Source organism: Macrobrachium rosenbergii, chromosome 56 (assembly GCF_040412425.1).
Source record: "Macrobrachium rosenbergii isolate ZJJX-2024 chromosome 56, ASM4041242v1, whole genome shotgun sequence".
Classification (NCBI taxonomy): Eukaryota; Metazoa; Arthropoda; class Malacostraca; order Decapoda; family Palaemonidae; genus Macrobrachium; species Macrobrachium rosenbergii.
In genome coordinates this window covers 11174302-11191801 of record NC_089796.1, presented here as the reverse complement: position 1 = coordinate 11191801, position 17500 = coordinate 11174302, and the positions used below count along the sequence as shown (strand labels likewise).

At 39.9% G+C, this 17500-nt stretch overlaps 1 long non-coding RNA gene across 3 annotated transcripts in view; it reads left to right on the top strand.

Annotated features, from left to right (window-relative positions):
• The window catches only part of LOC136836390 (uncharacterized), a 467691-nt gene that overhangs the window by 101975 nt on the left and 348216 nt on the right, over positions 1-17500 (top strand). The window lies entirely within an intron of this gene.

Below are 17500 nucleotides of genomic sequence, written 5' to 3'. Positions count from 1 at the left end.
CAAAAAAGATGTGGTTAATTTCCTTTGTTCTGCATTCATGATATAAGAGTGGCATTCATTATCTTTATGTCACAACTACCATTTTGAGTTATCATATGCAAAGAAGCTGGTGCAGGTTCGTTTAATTCAATATAAAGTCCAGTAATTGTAAGGGGTACATGATTCTGCACAGATTTACTGTGGGTTGCTTATCATAGTAAGGTGCTGTGAGGTTCTGGAGGAAACAGTTTTAGATGTCGTTGTATATATATATATATATATATATATATATATATATATATATATGCTGTATATATTCTATATATATATGTATATAGACATACATTATATATATATATAATATACACGTATATGTATACATTATATATGTATATATACATAACTATATATATGTATAAATATACTGTATATATGCACACACCGTATGCATACAGCACACCTGAATAAACAAACAATAATGGTTACACACGCGCAGTCTCATACACACACACACACACACATACACGCGCTCACGCACGCATGCACACAGGCAGACGCAAGGCAAAATCGAATAGACACAAATGTAAAAGCAAAAGGCAGAAATTGAATTGGTGGCTGTACCTTTTGCAGCGCGGAGTCTCCGGGCATAGCTGTGTGGTGTTGGAGGGGTTGGGGGGGATTTCGGGATGTTGGGGGAGGGGGAGAGGTGTTAGCGGGGCTGGTGTACAACCGAAGGCCGTTCTGTACACGTACACCAGCGGCGGTGGTGCAATCCGGCGGGCGCTGTTCCACCATCAATTATATCTCTTCGGAAATCCATTTTGGATGCTAGGTTGCCCTGGTGCTGCCAATCCTAACCTACCACTTCCCCCTCCGCTCCCCCCTACCCCTGTACTCTTCCCCCCACCCCTTACCCCCTTCAACGAATCATTCCTGCATTCGCTCCTACTGCTCTTTCCGTCTCTTCCTTCTCCTCCTCCTCCACCTCCTCCTCCTCCTCCTAGCACCCCTTCCCTTTCCCCTCCCTCCTCCCCACCCCCTTTCACAAATGGCCATCCTATATCCGAATCCCAAAGTTTGTTAAAACCGAAACGTTCCGCCATAGGGCTGCTTTTTGATGTTGCCCGGCCAGAGATATAATATTTTTCAAACCCCCTTGAAAATAAAAATGCAGAAAAACCCGTATATAGAATGTATGACTGTGTGAAAAAATGGAAAAAACATGTCAAGAGAAACTTTTTCTATTTTATTTTATGTATCTTTTTACAGCTTTTATGTTTTCGCTTTTTTTTCATTTTTTTTTTCAAACTCCGGTTTTCGTTCCAAAAGAGGACCAGACATTATTCACTTTTATTTCCCATTGCTTACAGTTATCCAATAAAGGTCCAATTTCTCTCTGCGTATAACTATCCCGACGTCTCTGAATTCTTTCGCTTGCTTGTTTTAGTGGTAATTCTGTGCTTGATAAAAGTTTATATTTCAATGCTAGTTACTCGCAGGAAATTAAGGAGGCTGGTTCAGTTTTGATGGCGTTCATAATCTCTTGCGCGCATATTTTTCAGTTGAAGCGCGTGCGTGTATATATATATATATATATATATATATATATATATATATATATATATATATATATATATATATATATATATATATTATATATTATAATTTAATTACGAAACGTTGGAATAAACTATTGTGTAATCCATCTCATCGTATTCCTGGTCGGACCTTCTATGATAAATATGTAAATGTGTGTGTGTGAATATAGACTAATACATACATACATGTGTACACTTTCTTATTCATGTACACATTTATCATACATGCATGATGACCAAGTAGCTTATGAGAGAGGCGTCTTTCCATGTTTGGATATGTTTTCCACGAATTTCAAATTCTTTAATAGTCATAAAAGTGAAATTTCGCTACGTATCTCACAGGTTCGTAAAGTGGGCGCAGGAGTCACTAATAGATTGCGCATGTGTTAAGTTGCTAAGCATGTGTGTTTCATTTATCCAGTAGCAACTATTGCGCTATATATTCACGTATTGAGTGGCAGAGCGTCTCCTGTCAAAATGGTTTTGGGCTCAAGAAGCACCGGAGACTGGGAGCGTGAAATGGGCTTTGGACCTTTTGAGTAAAGATGACAAAATTAAAATATTGTTTGTTAAACAGATGCATTCCGTAAATCGTTGTAATTTTGAAAATGAGGTACAACCAGGTGACAATTCACGTGGGGTGCTTTTGAAAGTATGGTTACTGTGACGCGCAAAAATCCCTCCTCCTCCCCTCCTCCTCCTCCTCCTCCTCCTCCTCCTCCTCCTCCTCCTCCTCCTCCTCCTCCTCCTCCCTCCTCCTCCTCCTCCTCCTCCTCCTTTCTGTATTCCTTTGCTATATTTGAACAGACCGAACATTGTCCAGCATCACTGATATGAATATTACTATCAGAATAGCAGACATTCACCTACCTCTAGTAAGTACTATGTACAGTTTGTTGAAAGGTTCTAAAGATAGTTTGAGCAAATTTTTCTAAACTCAAGATGCCCTTAAACTTTGTGTATCTGGTTAAGATTACAACGCCCGAAAGCATTCAAGGGATGCAAATTTGGTAGTATATATTCTATCCAACACGGTTACTATAATAGTGTATTTATTTTGAAGGAATGCCAGGTCAATCAAAAATCGAAGGAAATAATTTCGTCAGTGAGCTTCCTTGAGTCTATACACACATGTTGTTCTCAAGCCGGATAAAAGAAGAGAATTTTAAAATACATTCTTGAAGAACCTTGCAACAAACCTTAGCAGTCTAGAGCACTCAGCAATGGGTCACAGGGGATCCCGAAGCTTCGGGGGTTATGAATAGTAAGTCAAGATGACTATCATAAAATTACTACCACTACTGAGTGGGTACATTCAGAAAGTAATAAGGCGGCTTGATATTAGTAAGGAATGATGCACGGAATCCAACTGTCATAGTTTGCATAGTTATTTGTTCATCGATTATTAGAAAAGTTACTTAGGTACTTAATTGTCTTCATTCTTATTTTGGCACTCGGAAGGAACCCGAATGAGTTCATCAACTCAAATTTCTTCAGTCATTTCAAGGGAAATTTTTGATGGCTGCTACTTCTTGTAATAGAGATATCGTCGACAATAAAAACGCTGTTTAGTAAGTCCCCAAAAAAAGGCCCATTTCTCAAAAAAAAAATAAATAAATAAATAAAAGAGAGAGCAGGCCTACCATCCGCCTCACCACCTCTTAAATTTTACAAGTTTGCTCTCATAAATGCAACCCGGTAAAAGAAGCCCATGTAACAATACAACAAACATATATTCACGGCCTTGTTTGCACAGTATTAATGGTGATTTGTAAACAGAGGACGGCAGTTTCTCTTCCCGGCTCTGCAGCTGTGAAAACACCGGTGAAGGATCACACCCCTTTCACTCCTAACCCCCCCACCACCCCGTCCCATACTCCATACTCTCCCTCCACTCCCATATTCTTTCCTTCTCTCCCTCTGCTTCTTTCTCTCTCTCTCTCTCTCTCTCTCTCTCGTTTTCTTGTCAACCACCCTCTCTACTTTCCATGTCAAATCTTTCTCCCCATAGTATATTAAAGAACTAGACTTGCTTTCTCTTCTCTTTCTCTCATAGGCAGCTGAATCTCTCTCTCTCTCTCTCTCTGACCACTTGATTGTCTCTTTTCTTTGTTCCCTACTACCTAAGCTATCTATTTTCCTGCACCTCTCTCTCTCTCTCTCTCTCTCTCTCTCTCTCTCTGTTTTCACCTTAGCACTTTAGCACTATATTCTCTTTAAATTTTTACCTCTTAGCACCTAACCTCTTTAGTTTGCTGGTTCTCTCTCTCTCACTATGTACCTTAATACCTAACTCCTCTGTCTCTCTCTCTCTCTCTCTCTCTCTCTCTCTCTCTCTCTCTCTCTCTCCCTCCATTTTTCCTTCCCTCTACGTCACCCAACGCTTCCTGGGCCCCTCTTTTCTTCCGTCGCCCCTCCACCGCTTCTCTTCCTCCTTCCCTCCCGAAAAATAACCGGGAGAGTGACACTTGGAAAAAGGGGGGGACAGTAAACTCGATGAAGTTCGGATGCGACAGATACGGGAAGACAAACGGTAGGAAAACACGCATAAGGGGAAGGTGTAGGGGATGGGGTTGCTGAAAAGCTCACGCAGTAGGGATAGTGGAGGGGGAGGTGCGGAAGGAGTATTCGCCCAAAGGGGGAAAAAGCTGACGCAAGCTCATGAGAGGAAGACCTCGCACGAGGGGAAAAAATGGGGAATATTCGTTTAAGGAGGGGGTTAAGTTCCCACAAGTATAAGAAGGGGGAAAGATCACATAGTGGGAAGGGGTAGGAGGGGATGGACACACGGGGGGAAAGAGGGGACAATTTCCCCACGGGGGAAGGCGAGGTAAAGCTTACAATCATGGGAACGGGGGAATGCTGACTCAGAAAGAATGAAGGGAGAAATTGTCAAAAGGGGAAGAAAGCTCAGAAAAGCCCACGCAAGGGGAAGAAAGTTCCGGAAACCCACGCGAGGGGAAGAAAGTGAGGAATGGTCAGTCAAAGGGGAAGCTCCTACAACTGGAAATGAGAGGAAAGCTTACACAGGGGAACGATGGGAAAATCCTTCATAGAGAGGAAACGGGTATTGTTTAGGTAGGCACAAGTGCACATCCGGAAGGTTCACCGTAAGGGGGTAGTGCCGTCAGTGCACCTCGTGCGGGGCACAGTAGGCGTTACTTAAGGTTCTTTGCAGTGTCCCCTAGCTGCAACCCCTTTCGTTCCTTTTACCGTACCTCCTTTCATATTCTTCTTTCATCTTACTTTCCACCCTCTCCTAAGAACTGATTCATAATGTAACTGCGATGTTTTCCTCTTGTTACACCTTTTAAACTTTTACTGTCAATTTCTATTTCAGCACTGAATGACCTCGTTAGTCCCAGTGCTAGGCTTTGGCCTAAATTCTATACTCAATTCAGTTAAACATCCGGAAGGCTAAGATACGGTTTTTCCTTGGGAATTTAAGAAGTAAGTGGTAGACACAAGGTAAGAGAGCTCACACAAGGGGGAAACGGATTTAGTTTTTATAGAAGGAACGTTTGGCCAAGTGATTCAGAAGACGTTATGGTTTTTATGGTAATTGTGCGTTAATGCTATTTGATTTAGAATGCGTGAATTTTAATTTTTTATATGTGTAAATTCTTACTCATCTAAAGTCCTTTAGTTTTCCTTTTAATTGTTTTTATATACTTTTTGATTTAGAATATTTTCCAATTTAATCGTGTCAGTACTGATTTGCAGTGCGGTGGAGCTTTTCATTTATTTGTATATCGGTACTAATTGACTTGAAATTCGATATAGTTTTTGTAATTTAGATTGCTTTCGTTTTTATGTGAATAGTTTGTTTATGCTATTTATTTTAGAGTATTTTTGTATATTTCTACTTGCATTTTAGAACTATTGGATTATTATAATTAAATTGGTAAAACAGTTTAATTTAGCATACTTAGTTTCGAGTACTATGTTTTTGCATGTCTAAAATTATTCATTTTAGATTTTAAATAATTTTAGTTGCGTCACAACTGCAGAATAGTTTATTACTGTTCCACCTTGATGTAGTAATCGACCTGTCTGTCCTATTGTCTGACTTTCTACCTTACCGTCCGCTAAGATGTAAATTATTTCTCTTTAAAGCACGCTCTGGAACTCACCTTCCGGCTCTCTTAATTGCATTATATCCTACCGTCTGTCCTACCTTGAAGGCTTGGCAATATAAGCACAAACGGTTGCTCGTTCCATCGGCTTCCGCATCTGGAAAAAATTGAAAAATAAACTGAAAAAAAAAACTATTTGACAGAATCGTTATCATCATTTTGGACCCTTTCAGTAGATGTTACAGTAGGAATGGAAAGTGGAGAAAAGGGAAAGTTTGTGTTCGTGGAAGACAGGACCAGTTAGCTCAAAGAAAGGCGTTTCGAAAGATTTAAGTGAGCGCAAAATCTCCATTACAGTAATATCTTTAAAAGATGAAAAGAAAATGAACGATGAATAGTGATCTGAATGATATGAAGCTGATTCAGCTTTATTGAAAATACAGTGAGATTATTGACAAAACTACTGGAGATCCAATCCGAAATCCGATTACTAGAGAATGATGCTCGTTAGGTAACTGGAGTCCAGTGAGAAGACAGTAGAGTTAAGTATAACTTAGTTTAACCAGACCACTGAGCTGATTCACAGCTCTCCTAGAGAGGGCTGGCCCGAAGGATTAGATTTTTTTTACGTGGCTAAGAACCAATTGGTTACCTAGCAACGGGACCTACAGCTTATTGTGGAATTCGAACCACATTATAGCGAGAAATGAATTTCTATCACCAGAAGTAAATTCCTCTTATTCTTCATTGGTCGGTCGGAGATTCGAACTCGTGGCCAGCAAAGTGCTAGCTGAGAACGGAACCCACTCTCCCAACGAGGAACTAAGGTCTGTAGGAAAACTCAGGGGAACTCATCTTACAACAGAAAAATTGATAATTCTCAATGTACTTCCTTTGAATAGGATGAATCTAAAGGTGTTATTATTATTATTATTATTATTATTATTATTATTATTATTATTATTATTATTATAGATGAAACCTATTCAGTTGGAACAAGCCCACGGGTCCATCGACTTGAAATTCAAGCTTTCAAAGAATGTTTTGGTTTCAGCCTCCCACTGCAGACCCCAAACTGCAGCAGTAACTGATCATGATACAGAGCCAATGATTTTCCATCACCCTGAGGGAGGCGCGAACTCATGACATCTGAGTGGCATACCAAGACACTAACCACTATGCCAGCGACCAGTGAAACAATATTTAGACGGAAGGAACGAAGAAACCCTTTACCAGCCAAGGCAGAGAGGACGTGAAACGTTAGTCATACTTGAAAAGTTCCACACTGGACGGGTTGGTATCGTTCTCGGCTAGCATTCTGCTGGGCCCGCGTTCGATTCTCCGACCGGCCAATGAAGAATTAGAGAAATACATTTCTGGTGATAGAAATTCATTTCTCGTTATAATGTGGTTCGGATTCCACAATAAGCTGTAGGTCCCGTTGATAGCCACTTAAAATAAATCTAATCCTTCGGGCCAGCCCTAGGAGAGCTGTTAATCAGCTCAGTGGTCTGGTTAAACTAAGGTATACTTAACTTTCAGTCATACTTGACTAGCGAAGAGCATTGATAGCAGTACCAGCAGGGTCAAACTAGGTAATGTGGGCAAGTCACTGGTCGTACAGGTGGGAGAAGGACCTCAATACCAACGTCAGGAGGGAGAAGGTAGACAAAGACCCTATGAATACTCGAGACTCCCCCATTGGCGGGTTAGTGCCGTCAGTGCACCTCACGTGGTGCACTGTAGGCATTACTTAAGGGTCTTTGCTGCGTCCCTTCGGACCCTAGCCGCAACTTCTTTCATTCCTTTTACTGTACCTCTGTTCATATTTTCTTTCTTCCACCTTACTTTCCACCCTCTCCTAACAAGTTTGACAGTGCAGCTACGAGGTTTTCCTCCTGTTACCACTTTACAAGTCTCTTTCTGTCAATTTCCCTTCCAGCGCCGGATGACCTCATAGGTCCTACCACTTGGCCTTTGGCCTGAATTCTTTATTCTAATCTATAAATACACGGGATGCGAGGAACCATTATACTAGCATCAACAGGGTCAAGGTGGATAAAGACTATTTATACAGAAGGGCAAAACCTCTGTACCAATTCCTGTAGGGTCAACCAAGACAAAGTGGACAAAGGGATTACCCGTACAGGAGGGTGGAAGAACCTGAACACCAGCACCAGGAGGGTCAATTTGGACTTACAAGCCATTCGTGTAAATGGAAATGAGAACTTTAATACGAAAATCCGGCAGGGTCAACCACTGAAGTGGATAATAACCCAATGTGAATGATGCTCTTCTTTGTTCCCCAAGACCCTTGTTGCTTTAGATGTAAATATAGATTTTGCTGTTAGTGCTGTTTTTGTTGATGGGAATATTTCGGTTTTTGTTGCTGCAAATATTTCGGTTTCTGTTGCTGCGAATATTTATGTTTTTATTACTGGCATATTTGTGTTTATGTTGATGCGAATATTTCTGTTTTTATTGCTGGAATATTTGTGTTTATGTTGATGCGAATATTTCTGATTTTGTTGCTGAGAATATTTCTGTTAATATTGCTGCGAATGTTTCTGTTTTTGTTGCTGTGAATATTTCTGTTTTTATTGCTGCGAATATTTCTGTCAAAGTTGGTGTGACTGTATTTGCTTTTATTGTCGTGACTTTTTGTTTCCAACTTAACTTTTTTGCCAGCTTTCATGACTTTATGTCGTTGTCGTCTTGACTGTTTTTGTTGTTGGGAGCAAATCGACCCAGATGAATCACGACCATAAAGTGCCGGCAAGCAGCCTCCTCCTCTGAGGAGACACCCTGATAATCTCGCAAGTGTCAAGTGCGGCAGAGTCATTCCTCGCAAGTGTCAAGAGCGAAGTCGTAAGACACCCAATTTAATAGCCCGCGAGCGAGGTCCATATCGAGGGCCTTGAGAGCCGAAAACTGGCGAATAAATCACGGCTTCATCTGCATTCGGCGGCATCAGGGAGAACATAAACATTAGGGATATTTTAAAGAGGTAAATAAACAACAGGTTTTCGCGTACTTACGAGCGTACAAACACGCCAACATATGGGCTCGCTGGCATGCGACACAGTAGTGGCTAACAAAATGACGCAGAGGGAGTGGATATGTGCTATTTACATGAGAGGACCCAGACTCATGCCACATGTTTGCTCTCTCTCTCTTTGGGTAATTAATTCACATATTGTTTTATTTTTCTGCTGCCATTGCAACAATAATACTTTCTCTCTCTCTCTCTCTCTCTCTCTCTTGCACTTAATTTAATCACATATTGTTTTTATTTTCTCGGCTGCCTTTGCACACACACTTTCTCTCAGGTTATTCAATCATAAATTGTCTTTATTTTTCTCTGATGTCTACACACACGCATGCCTCTCTCTCTCTCTGTGGTAAAATTTAATCCATATATTGCCTGTATTTTCTCTGATGTCTTTTTGCACACACACACACATGCTCTCTCTAATTAGGTAATTTAATTCACATATTGTCTTTATTTTTTCCGATATTTTTAAAGGGCAATGAAAGTTGATGCACCCTAAATCAGGAGTGGCTGTTAGGGTAATGTGCCGTGCACCATCACCTTATTATTATTGTTGTTGTTTTGAATTTTTTCCATGTTTGTAGATCTGTACTTTTTTCTGACTTGTTGAAGTGACTATTTGTGTTTATATATTGCCCTCCTTCTCTTTGCTTTGGTTTTTATCTTTAGTACTTGTGGAAATTGTACTTTTTTTTTTTATATTTTTTTTTACTTCTTATACCGAGTTAAAGGGCGTTTAGGTTCGCTCATTATGATGATGAGTGTATGCTGAATAATAATAATAATAAACCATAATGATAATAATAATAATAATGTTGTTAATTATGATTCTCTCATTCGAGGATATATGAAATCATAGTAAAGTTATGGCAATTTAAAACTTAAAAATAGATTTTTAAGTCTTTCCTCTGGAAAATTAGTCAGTGACAAATCAGTCTCGTATCGAAAGATCTGAAGGAAGAGACAGACAGATCTTTTGAAAGAGGAAGAGTTATGGGGTTTTAGAAAACTTGCATTTACGGCATTTTGGCTGGAATGAACTTTTATTTACTTATAAATGTTTTTTTTATTTGTATATTTTATTTTTAATTATTTTCCTTTATTTATTTTTTATTTTTTATTTCTCTGTTTTTAATTGTTTGTATTTTTCTTTATTTGATTTATATTTTTCTTAATTTTTATTTATTTAATTTATTTATTTTATATTTTTGTTACTTTTATAATTGTTTGTTTTTGTATTTTTTTTTTTTATTTTTTATTTATCTTAATTTTTTGCTTGATTTTAAGGTATTTTCAGTATTTTCAGTAATTTTCAGTAATTTTATTTATTTTGTTTTTCTTAAATAACGACGGTATGCCTGTCTGAAATAACAAAGGTGTGCTTATTTGTCAGAACCGATATATGGTATGCTTATCAGAATTAGGTGTATGACTTTCTATTTTTGCTTAGCGTAAATGTAATAGGTTTTCAGGTTGAGTGCTTCTCTGCCCAAGATATCCCCAGCCCAGCCCCTGTCCTCCATCAACACCTCATCCTGTTTATTACTACAATAACGCCCGTTCAGGGACCTCAACTTAGGGGTCGTCTGTACTTATCAGCTGCGATGTTATAATCGTTTGTTACTATGCTACCATTATCGATGTGATACGTTTTAGTTTTCTGTCAAAAAAACTATTGAGATGGCTTGTTGTCTGTCCGTTCGCCCTCAGATCTTAAAAACTACTGAGGCTAGAGGGCTGCAAATTGGGCGTTGATCATCCACCTCCAGTCAAACAAAAATTAAATCTTGCAACCCTCTAGCCTCAGTAGTTTTGATTTTATTTATGGTTAAAATTAGCCATGATCGTGCCTTTGGCACTGCTATAGGTGCCAACAACACAGGCCACCACCGGGCCGTGGCTGAGAGTTTCATGGGCCGTGGCTGAAAGTCTCACACAGGATTATAAGTTGTACAGAAGACTCGATTGCGCCGAAGAAACTTCGGTGCATTTTAGCGCCGTCAGTTCATCTCACATGGTGCACTGTGGGCATCTTAAGGGTCTTTCCAGCGTCCCTTCGACCCCTAGCTTAAACCTCTCATTTCTTTTACTGTAACTCCGTTCATATTCTCTTTCTTCCATCTGACTTTCCACCCTCTCTAACAATTGTTTCCTAGTGCAACTTCGAGGTTTTCCTCCTGTTACACCTTTCGAACCTTCTTACAGTCATTTTCCCTTTCAGTGCTGAGTGGCCTCATAGGTCCCAGCGCTTGGCCTTTGGCCTAAATTCTATATTCCGGTCCGTTCCAAGTGTCTGTTAAGTTGAGGTGCTACTGTATTAAGGCCGCCACTAATGCTAAGTTATACCTGCGCAGTTATACCTACTCAGGTGGCCTGCGCAGGCAAAACTGAACCCCCTAACGTTCAGTTATACCTGCACAGTTGGCCAGCGCAGGCGAAACTGAACCCCTAACGTTCAGTTATATCTGCAGTTGGCTTGCGCAGGCAAAACTGAACCCCCTAACGTTCAGTTATATCTGCAGTTGGCTTGCGCAGGCAAAACTGAACCCCCTAACGTTCAGTTATGCCTGCAGGCACAACTGAACGTTAGTGGGTTCAGTTTTGGCTGTGCAGGCATAACTGTGCAGGTATAACTGAGCGTTAGTGGCGGCCTTTATACTATTCACCCACTTTGGCTCTAAATTATTGTTTTTAAATACTTCTGAGGTTCATCATTTCCTGACAGATTTAACGATGACGTTAGAGCACACGGAAGCATGCCAGTCCCAGGTCCGGATAAAAGAGAAGGGCTCAGTCTCAGGGTTAGCGTCCCTGCCTCGTGAAAATCGTAACTTGAGTCAAATTTAGACACGAAACAAAAGAGTCTGTTGGTTAAAAAGAAGCTACGAAGCCAACCGAGCAACAAAGTATAGTAAAATGTGTGGGTACAAATTCTTATATTATTAGAGAAGTTTGCCGCTTTGTCTGAGATTTAAATGGTTTCTCTGCCATGCCAAATTGGTCTTAAAAAAAAAAAAAGTATTCAGGAAATCCGAATATTAAACTAATGATGCTAGTTTTTCCACTGAAACGTCTCATATATGTCTTAAATTGTTCGTTTTCCTTCATTTTTTTTTTAATTCCATTCGTCTATTTTCATTTTAGTTCTTTTTACATGTCATTTCACCTCCCATGTTGTATTACATTGTATATTTTCTTAGAATATTACAGTTCCCTAAAAATAATTTCGGCGAAAAGACCTTTATGTTTCTTTGAATGAGCAAGATTTTAGTAATTAAAAAAAAAAGCTATCATTTTTCGGCGAATGAGCTGCGTGACGTAGGCGGAGACAGATGTTGAGCTTACATTTCAAACACACTCAGGGAACGCTTTTATCACTCTCGCACGAGAGAGAGAGAGAGAGAGAGAGAGAGAGAGAGAGAGAGAGAGAGAGGGGTGGGGGGTCAGAAATTGCGATCGTGGTACTGAGAGTCATATTAGTTATGCAGATTTTAAAGGTTATTATTATTATTATTATTATTATTATTATTATTATTATTATTATTATTATTATTATTTCATCTATTTGTCGCATAACTCCAGTGTACAAATTTGACTAAACATACAGACAATTCTTGTGTAAGAAAACAGAACATATGGGTAAGTAATATGGCACTATTGAAGATGAAAAGGAAAAGACTGGAGAGAGAAAGAAGATAAGGGATATTGAAAACAAACAGAAATGCAACGGAAAGTTTATTACTAAAAAAATATAAAGTAATAAGTAGAATAACATTCGGAAGACGAATTAAAAGATAACAAGAATCTTTAGGCGGAAGATAAGGGAATATTATGAATAAACAGAAATGCAGCGCCAAGTGCAGTAAACACCGCCCCCCCCACCCCACCCCCCAAAAGGGGACATGGGGAGAAGTACTCCATAAATGAAGAGAACTGTGGTGATAAAAGTAAATTCAAAGAATATAGGGCAAGGCGGAAGGCAATCAAAGGATACCGAAAATGAACAAAAAATTAACAGTAACGGTTACGGGAGTTTATATGCCATCGGCTTCTGGCATTCATTTGTGGTCACCCATCCAGGTATTGACTCCTGATTACCCATCCAGGTATTGACGCCTGATTTTTCACCTTTCTGCCAGTAGGCTTTGGGAGGCTGAAGGAAAGCCCAAGGGTGAGGGTGATCGATGCAAGTAGATGATTAGTAAAACACCCATGTATTTATGGGCGTCACTTCTGTGTGTAAAACTGCTGCCAAGGGGGCTTTGCTTCCCCTAGTTTATCTATGGATGAAGGGATCTATCTATCTATCTATCTATCTGTCTGTCTGTCTGTCTGTCTCTCTATCTATCTATCTATCTACCAACCCATATGTAAACACTTAGTGTATGTATGTATGTATGTAGGTATTTATCTATCTGTCTTATCTAACTACCAACTCATATACTGTGTATATATATATATATATATATATATATATATATATATATATATATATATATATATATATATATATATATATATATATATATATATATATATATATATATTAATTCTTCTGTATACATACAAATGTGTGTGGATGCATTTGTTGTGCTGTGCATGTGAGTGTTTGTGTATGGTCCACATTTGTGTAGACGTGTGTGTGTGTGTGTGTTTTAAGTGTACAGTATGTATGCATGCATGTATGTATCGTATATTATATGAGTATGTTTTCACATCGTCTCAATTCTTCAATCCTCATCATCCATCTTCCTTTTTTAGCTCGCTATATCATTCCTTACCTCCAACCTTCTTACTGCCTCCTCCTCCTCCTCCTCCTCTTTCTCTTCCTCCTCCCTCTTCCTCCCTCCCATCTCCCTCCCTCGCTGTATCATTCCTTACCTCCAGCCCTCTTACCCCTTCCTCTTCCTCCTCCTCCTACCTACTTACCTACCTACCTACCTACCTACCCACCCACCCCCTTCTCCCCGCCTCCTCCCTTCCCCCTCCCCCTCATAAAAGCGGCACTCATAAAAGCGTTTCATATAAATGAGTTCATCACGGAATAAACGAGGCAGGTCTTCAGGATCAACGGGAAGGAATAGGTAAAGGCGACGTGTTAACGTATTAGTGACAGCCGAGTGTGGGGGAGAGGTGAGGGAGAGGAGGGTGAGAGGGGAGAGAGAGGGACGACAAAAAAAGGAAAAAAAAAATAGCAAGAGTCACAGACGTTAAGAAAGAGAAGGGATAGAGAGAGAGAGACACTCACAAGAAGCAAATGACGTTAAAAACACCATTAGTACTTGCTCGTTCCGGGCTGTAGTTTACAACACCCTTCTTATAATAAAATTTAAAGGGGACTAGTTTACGAGAGAGAGAGAGAGAGAGAGAGAGAGACTGGCACTGGGACAAACAAGCTGACGCTTATATAGGTACAGTGCCAGATCGATACTCGCATATAGACGTGTTGACAGATAAAGACCTAAAACAGTGTAATTCTCTATCAGTCTGTTAGATTCTGACAGCTGCAGATCTTAACAGACAGGCAGTGTTGATTTATAGCTCTGTGTGGACGGGAGATTAACTGACAGACAAGATTCCACATCGTTATCAGGCCTTTATCTGTCACAGTATTTAATACAGTAATGTACAATTTCTCCCTAAAAATGGAAAATGATATAGGGCATGACCTTTGTTATTGTGACGCCTACATCTGTTACCCTAGAATTGCCATATGTCCCCTTTTTTCGTGAAATAGTTTAATTCTAGATTCTTGAAGTTTCTTGTCGCGTAACCGTGACGGATTTTTTTTTTTACGCTTTTATTCAACGTAGACAAAGCTCATTTGCAATAAATCTCGAGATGAACAACAATTTTCGTTGCATGCGATGTTTTTATTGCCAAGAATGTCCATAGTTTTCCTTGAACATCAGCGAGCATCCCAAATATGCCCAGATTTCTAACAATATCGCGGTCTTGTTTCCCCTCTTCAGCGCAATGGCCTCTCTCTCTCTCTCTCTCTCTGTTCCTCCTTAGAATAATTCTCCTCCTTTCGTCAGATGTCAACTTCTTGTCCGGCCCAGGCGGGAGTGCCTTCATCATCCTCCTCCTCCTCCTCTTCCTCCTCTCACCTGTTGAAACACTTAATATATTGCTCTTACTTTAGAGTCACAGATCTCGACTGATAAATCATCTGACGATGAATCCCAGAGGACGTCGCATTCTGGCCCCAACGCCCACCCCGCCGTAGGGGCCATTTCCCCCGGGCAAAGACACGGCGGAGCCGCCCTTATCGGACGGGGTCGCTTAGGCGCGTCGCAAATCGCATCCCGTTTTCTCATTTCACGGCGGTGATTAAAGTAGTTGGTTTTATGGAGTTAACATGTTTTTCGTCTAAATGGTTTAAGTTCGTAAACTGGTTTCCATCTTGCAGTAAACTCCCATCTGTCAGGCGATGTTTAAATGGGGGAAAGTGGGAAAGTCACCCACCTATATTAAGTGCCAGTCCGCGTAAGTAGGCGGATCGCTTCTGTCCGCATGTGTGTGTGTTTGTGTGTTTAGGTGTATATATACACTGAGGGTTGCAGAAGAAAACATCTTATTTTTTTTTAATTAGGTTTCAATTTATCGAGTAGTAATAAATTCTTACTTGGTTCGTAAAAGGGACACGGTGTTGGGCGTGTTTTTATATTCTGTAGTAAAACATGTCAGGGCAAGAGCCGTAAGATGAGTATAAAGGAGCTGTTACTAAAAGTGAAATTAGAAAAAGTTTAATTTCATTTATATATATGTATATATATATATATATATATATATATATATATATATATATATATATATATTATATATATATATATATTATATATATATATATATATATAGTATGTTATTATATATAAGTGTGTATACACATATATCCATATATGTATATAATGTACATATATATATATATATATATATATAGGTATATATATATATATGTATGAATATATATTATATATCATCATATATATGTATAGCATACATACATATATACATTATATATATGTGTGTGTGTCTGTATGTATGTATGATAAAAGAGAGAAATACAAGCCACTAAACTGAAATGAAAATGACGAACGGCGCTTATAAATGCGTCTGTTTACGGTCGGCAAAACCTATATTATCTTTTTCAGGCATCTCGATCAAACGTTTTTGAACACGTAGCGCTCCTCCCGCAAGAGACGGTCCCATCCATTATGGCGGCGGCCTTTCCACCTTGATACTTCGACAAATCACGATGTCCGCGTTTATGCGAAGCCCTTCCTCTCGGGAGATGGATTCTTATTAGCTCGTGAGGATAATGGCCTCGTTTATCACGCCCGAATTACTCAGCTTTTGAAGATGAAGCAGGAGGGGGAGGAGAAGGTAGGTGAGGGTTTTTCATGCGAGGTCGTCTTAGACGTCAGTAAATATTATTCACGAGCTTGCTGGCGCGCGCTACGCGCGCTGGAACTCGGCGCTGCTGTCTCCCCTACCCTCCAGATCCCCTACCTACCCCGCCCTATCCGGGGCGGATTGACAGGTTTGCAGGAGGAGAGTGAATGTATCCCATACCCTCCCGTTCCCCTACCTACCCCTCCCCCACATGGGCGGACAAACCGGTTTGCAGGGGGTGAGTGACTGTGTCATGTCTCCACTACTGTCACCTGGGGGAGGACAAACAAGATCCACTCAGATATTATTATAGATTGGCCCGAGACTCCTGAGGGGGAACTCCGCCTACAGTTTACCTGACGCAGTGCGGTTTATGCAGTTTTTAAACTTTCCTACAACGTCACTTTTATGTCTCAGGAGCAGTTCTCTCTGCCTTTTAACTTTCGTTCTTACTGGTATCTTTAACTTGTCTGTCCAACTGCTTTAACTTTTCGGTTTATGCAGTTTTTAAACTTTCCTACAACGTCACTTTTATGTCTCAGGAGCAGTTCTCTCTGCCTTTTAACTTTCGTTCTTACTGGTATCTTTAACTTGTCTGTCCAACTGCTTTAACTTTTCGGCCCTCATTCAAGAACAAATCCATCCGACCAGGCCTAGTAGAGTTTCGACACTGGTACTCTAACTTATAAATATTGCTCGTACCTACATAACTCTCTCTCTCTCTCTCTCTCTCTCTCTCTCTCTCTCTCTCTCTCTCTCTCTCTCTCTCTCTCTCTAAAATCTGTCTTAAAGTAAGGTAATGAATATTTTTTGAGTGCCGGGATGGTCAGATGCTTAAGGACCTTCTCTGCTTGCATGCTTTTTCTTTAGGAGTAGCCTTGTCTCTCAAAAGGATCAAAAATTATATGAAAGCTCATCATATATAATCGAATTGCGTGATGCAGAATAATTCATAATAATCTAATCTTCAGTTCAATTGAAAGGACATTTACTTTAGGGTCGAATTCGTTACAAATAGGAAACTTCAAGCAATTATTTTTCTTGTCCATTTTCAGATAATACTTGCGGTTCAAAACTTTTAGCCAGTTTGCTTCTAGAAGATTGACATGAATGGCCTTGAACCCTCTGAAAGATTTGGCCTTGTCAATTAGGTGTTTCTTGTTTGCAAAATATAACAAGTAAAAAATGCGCCGAAGTTTCTTCAGCGCATTCGAGTTTTCTGTACAGCGTATAATGCTGTATGAAACTTTCAGCCACGGCCCATGAAACACTCAGCCGCGACCCATGAAACTTTCAGCCACGGTCCGGTGGTGGCCTTTGTTGTTAGTACCTATAGCTATGCCCGACGTACGATTATGGCTAACTTTAACCTTAAATAAAATAAAAACTACTGAGGCTAG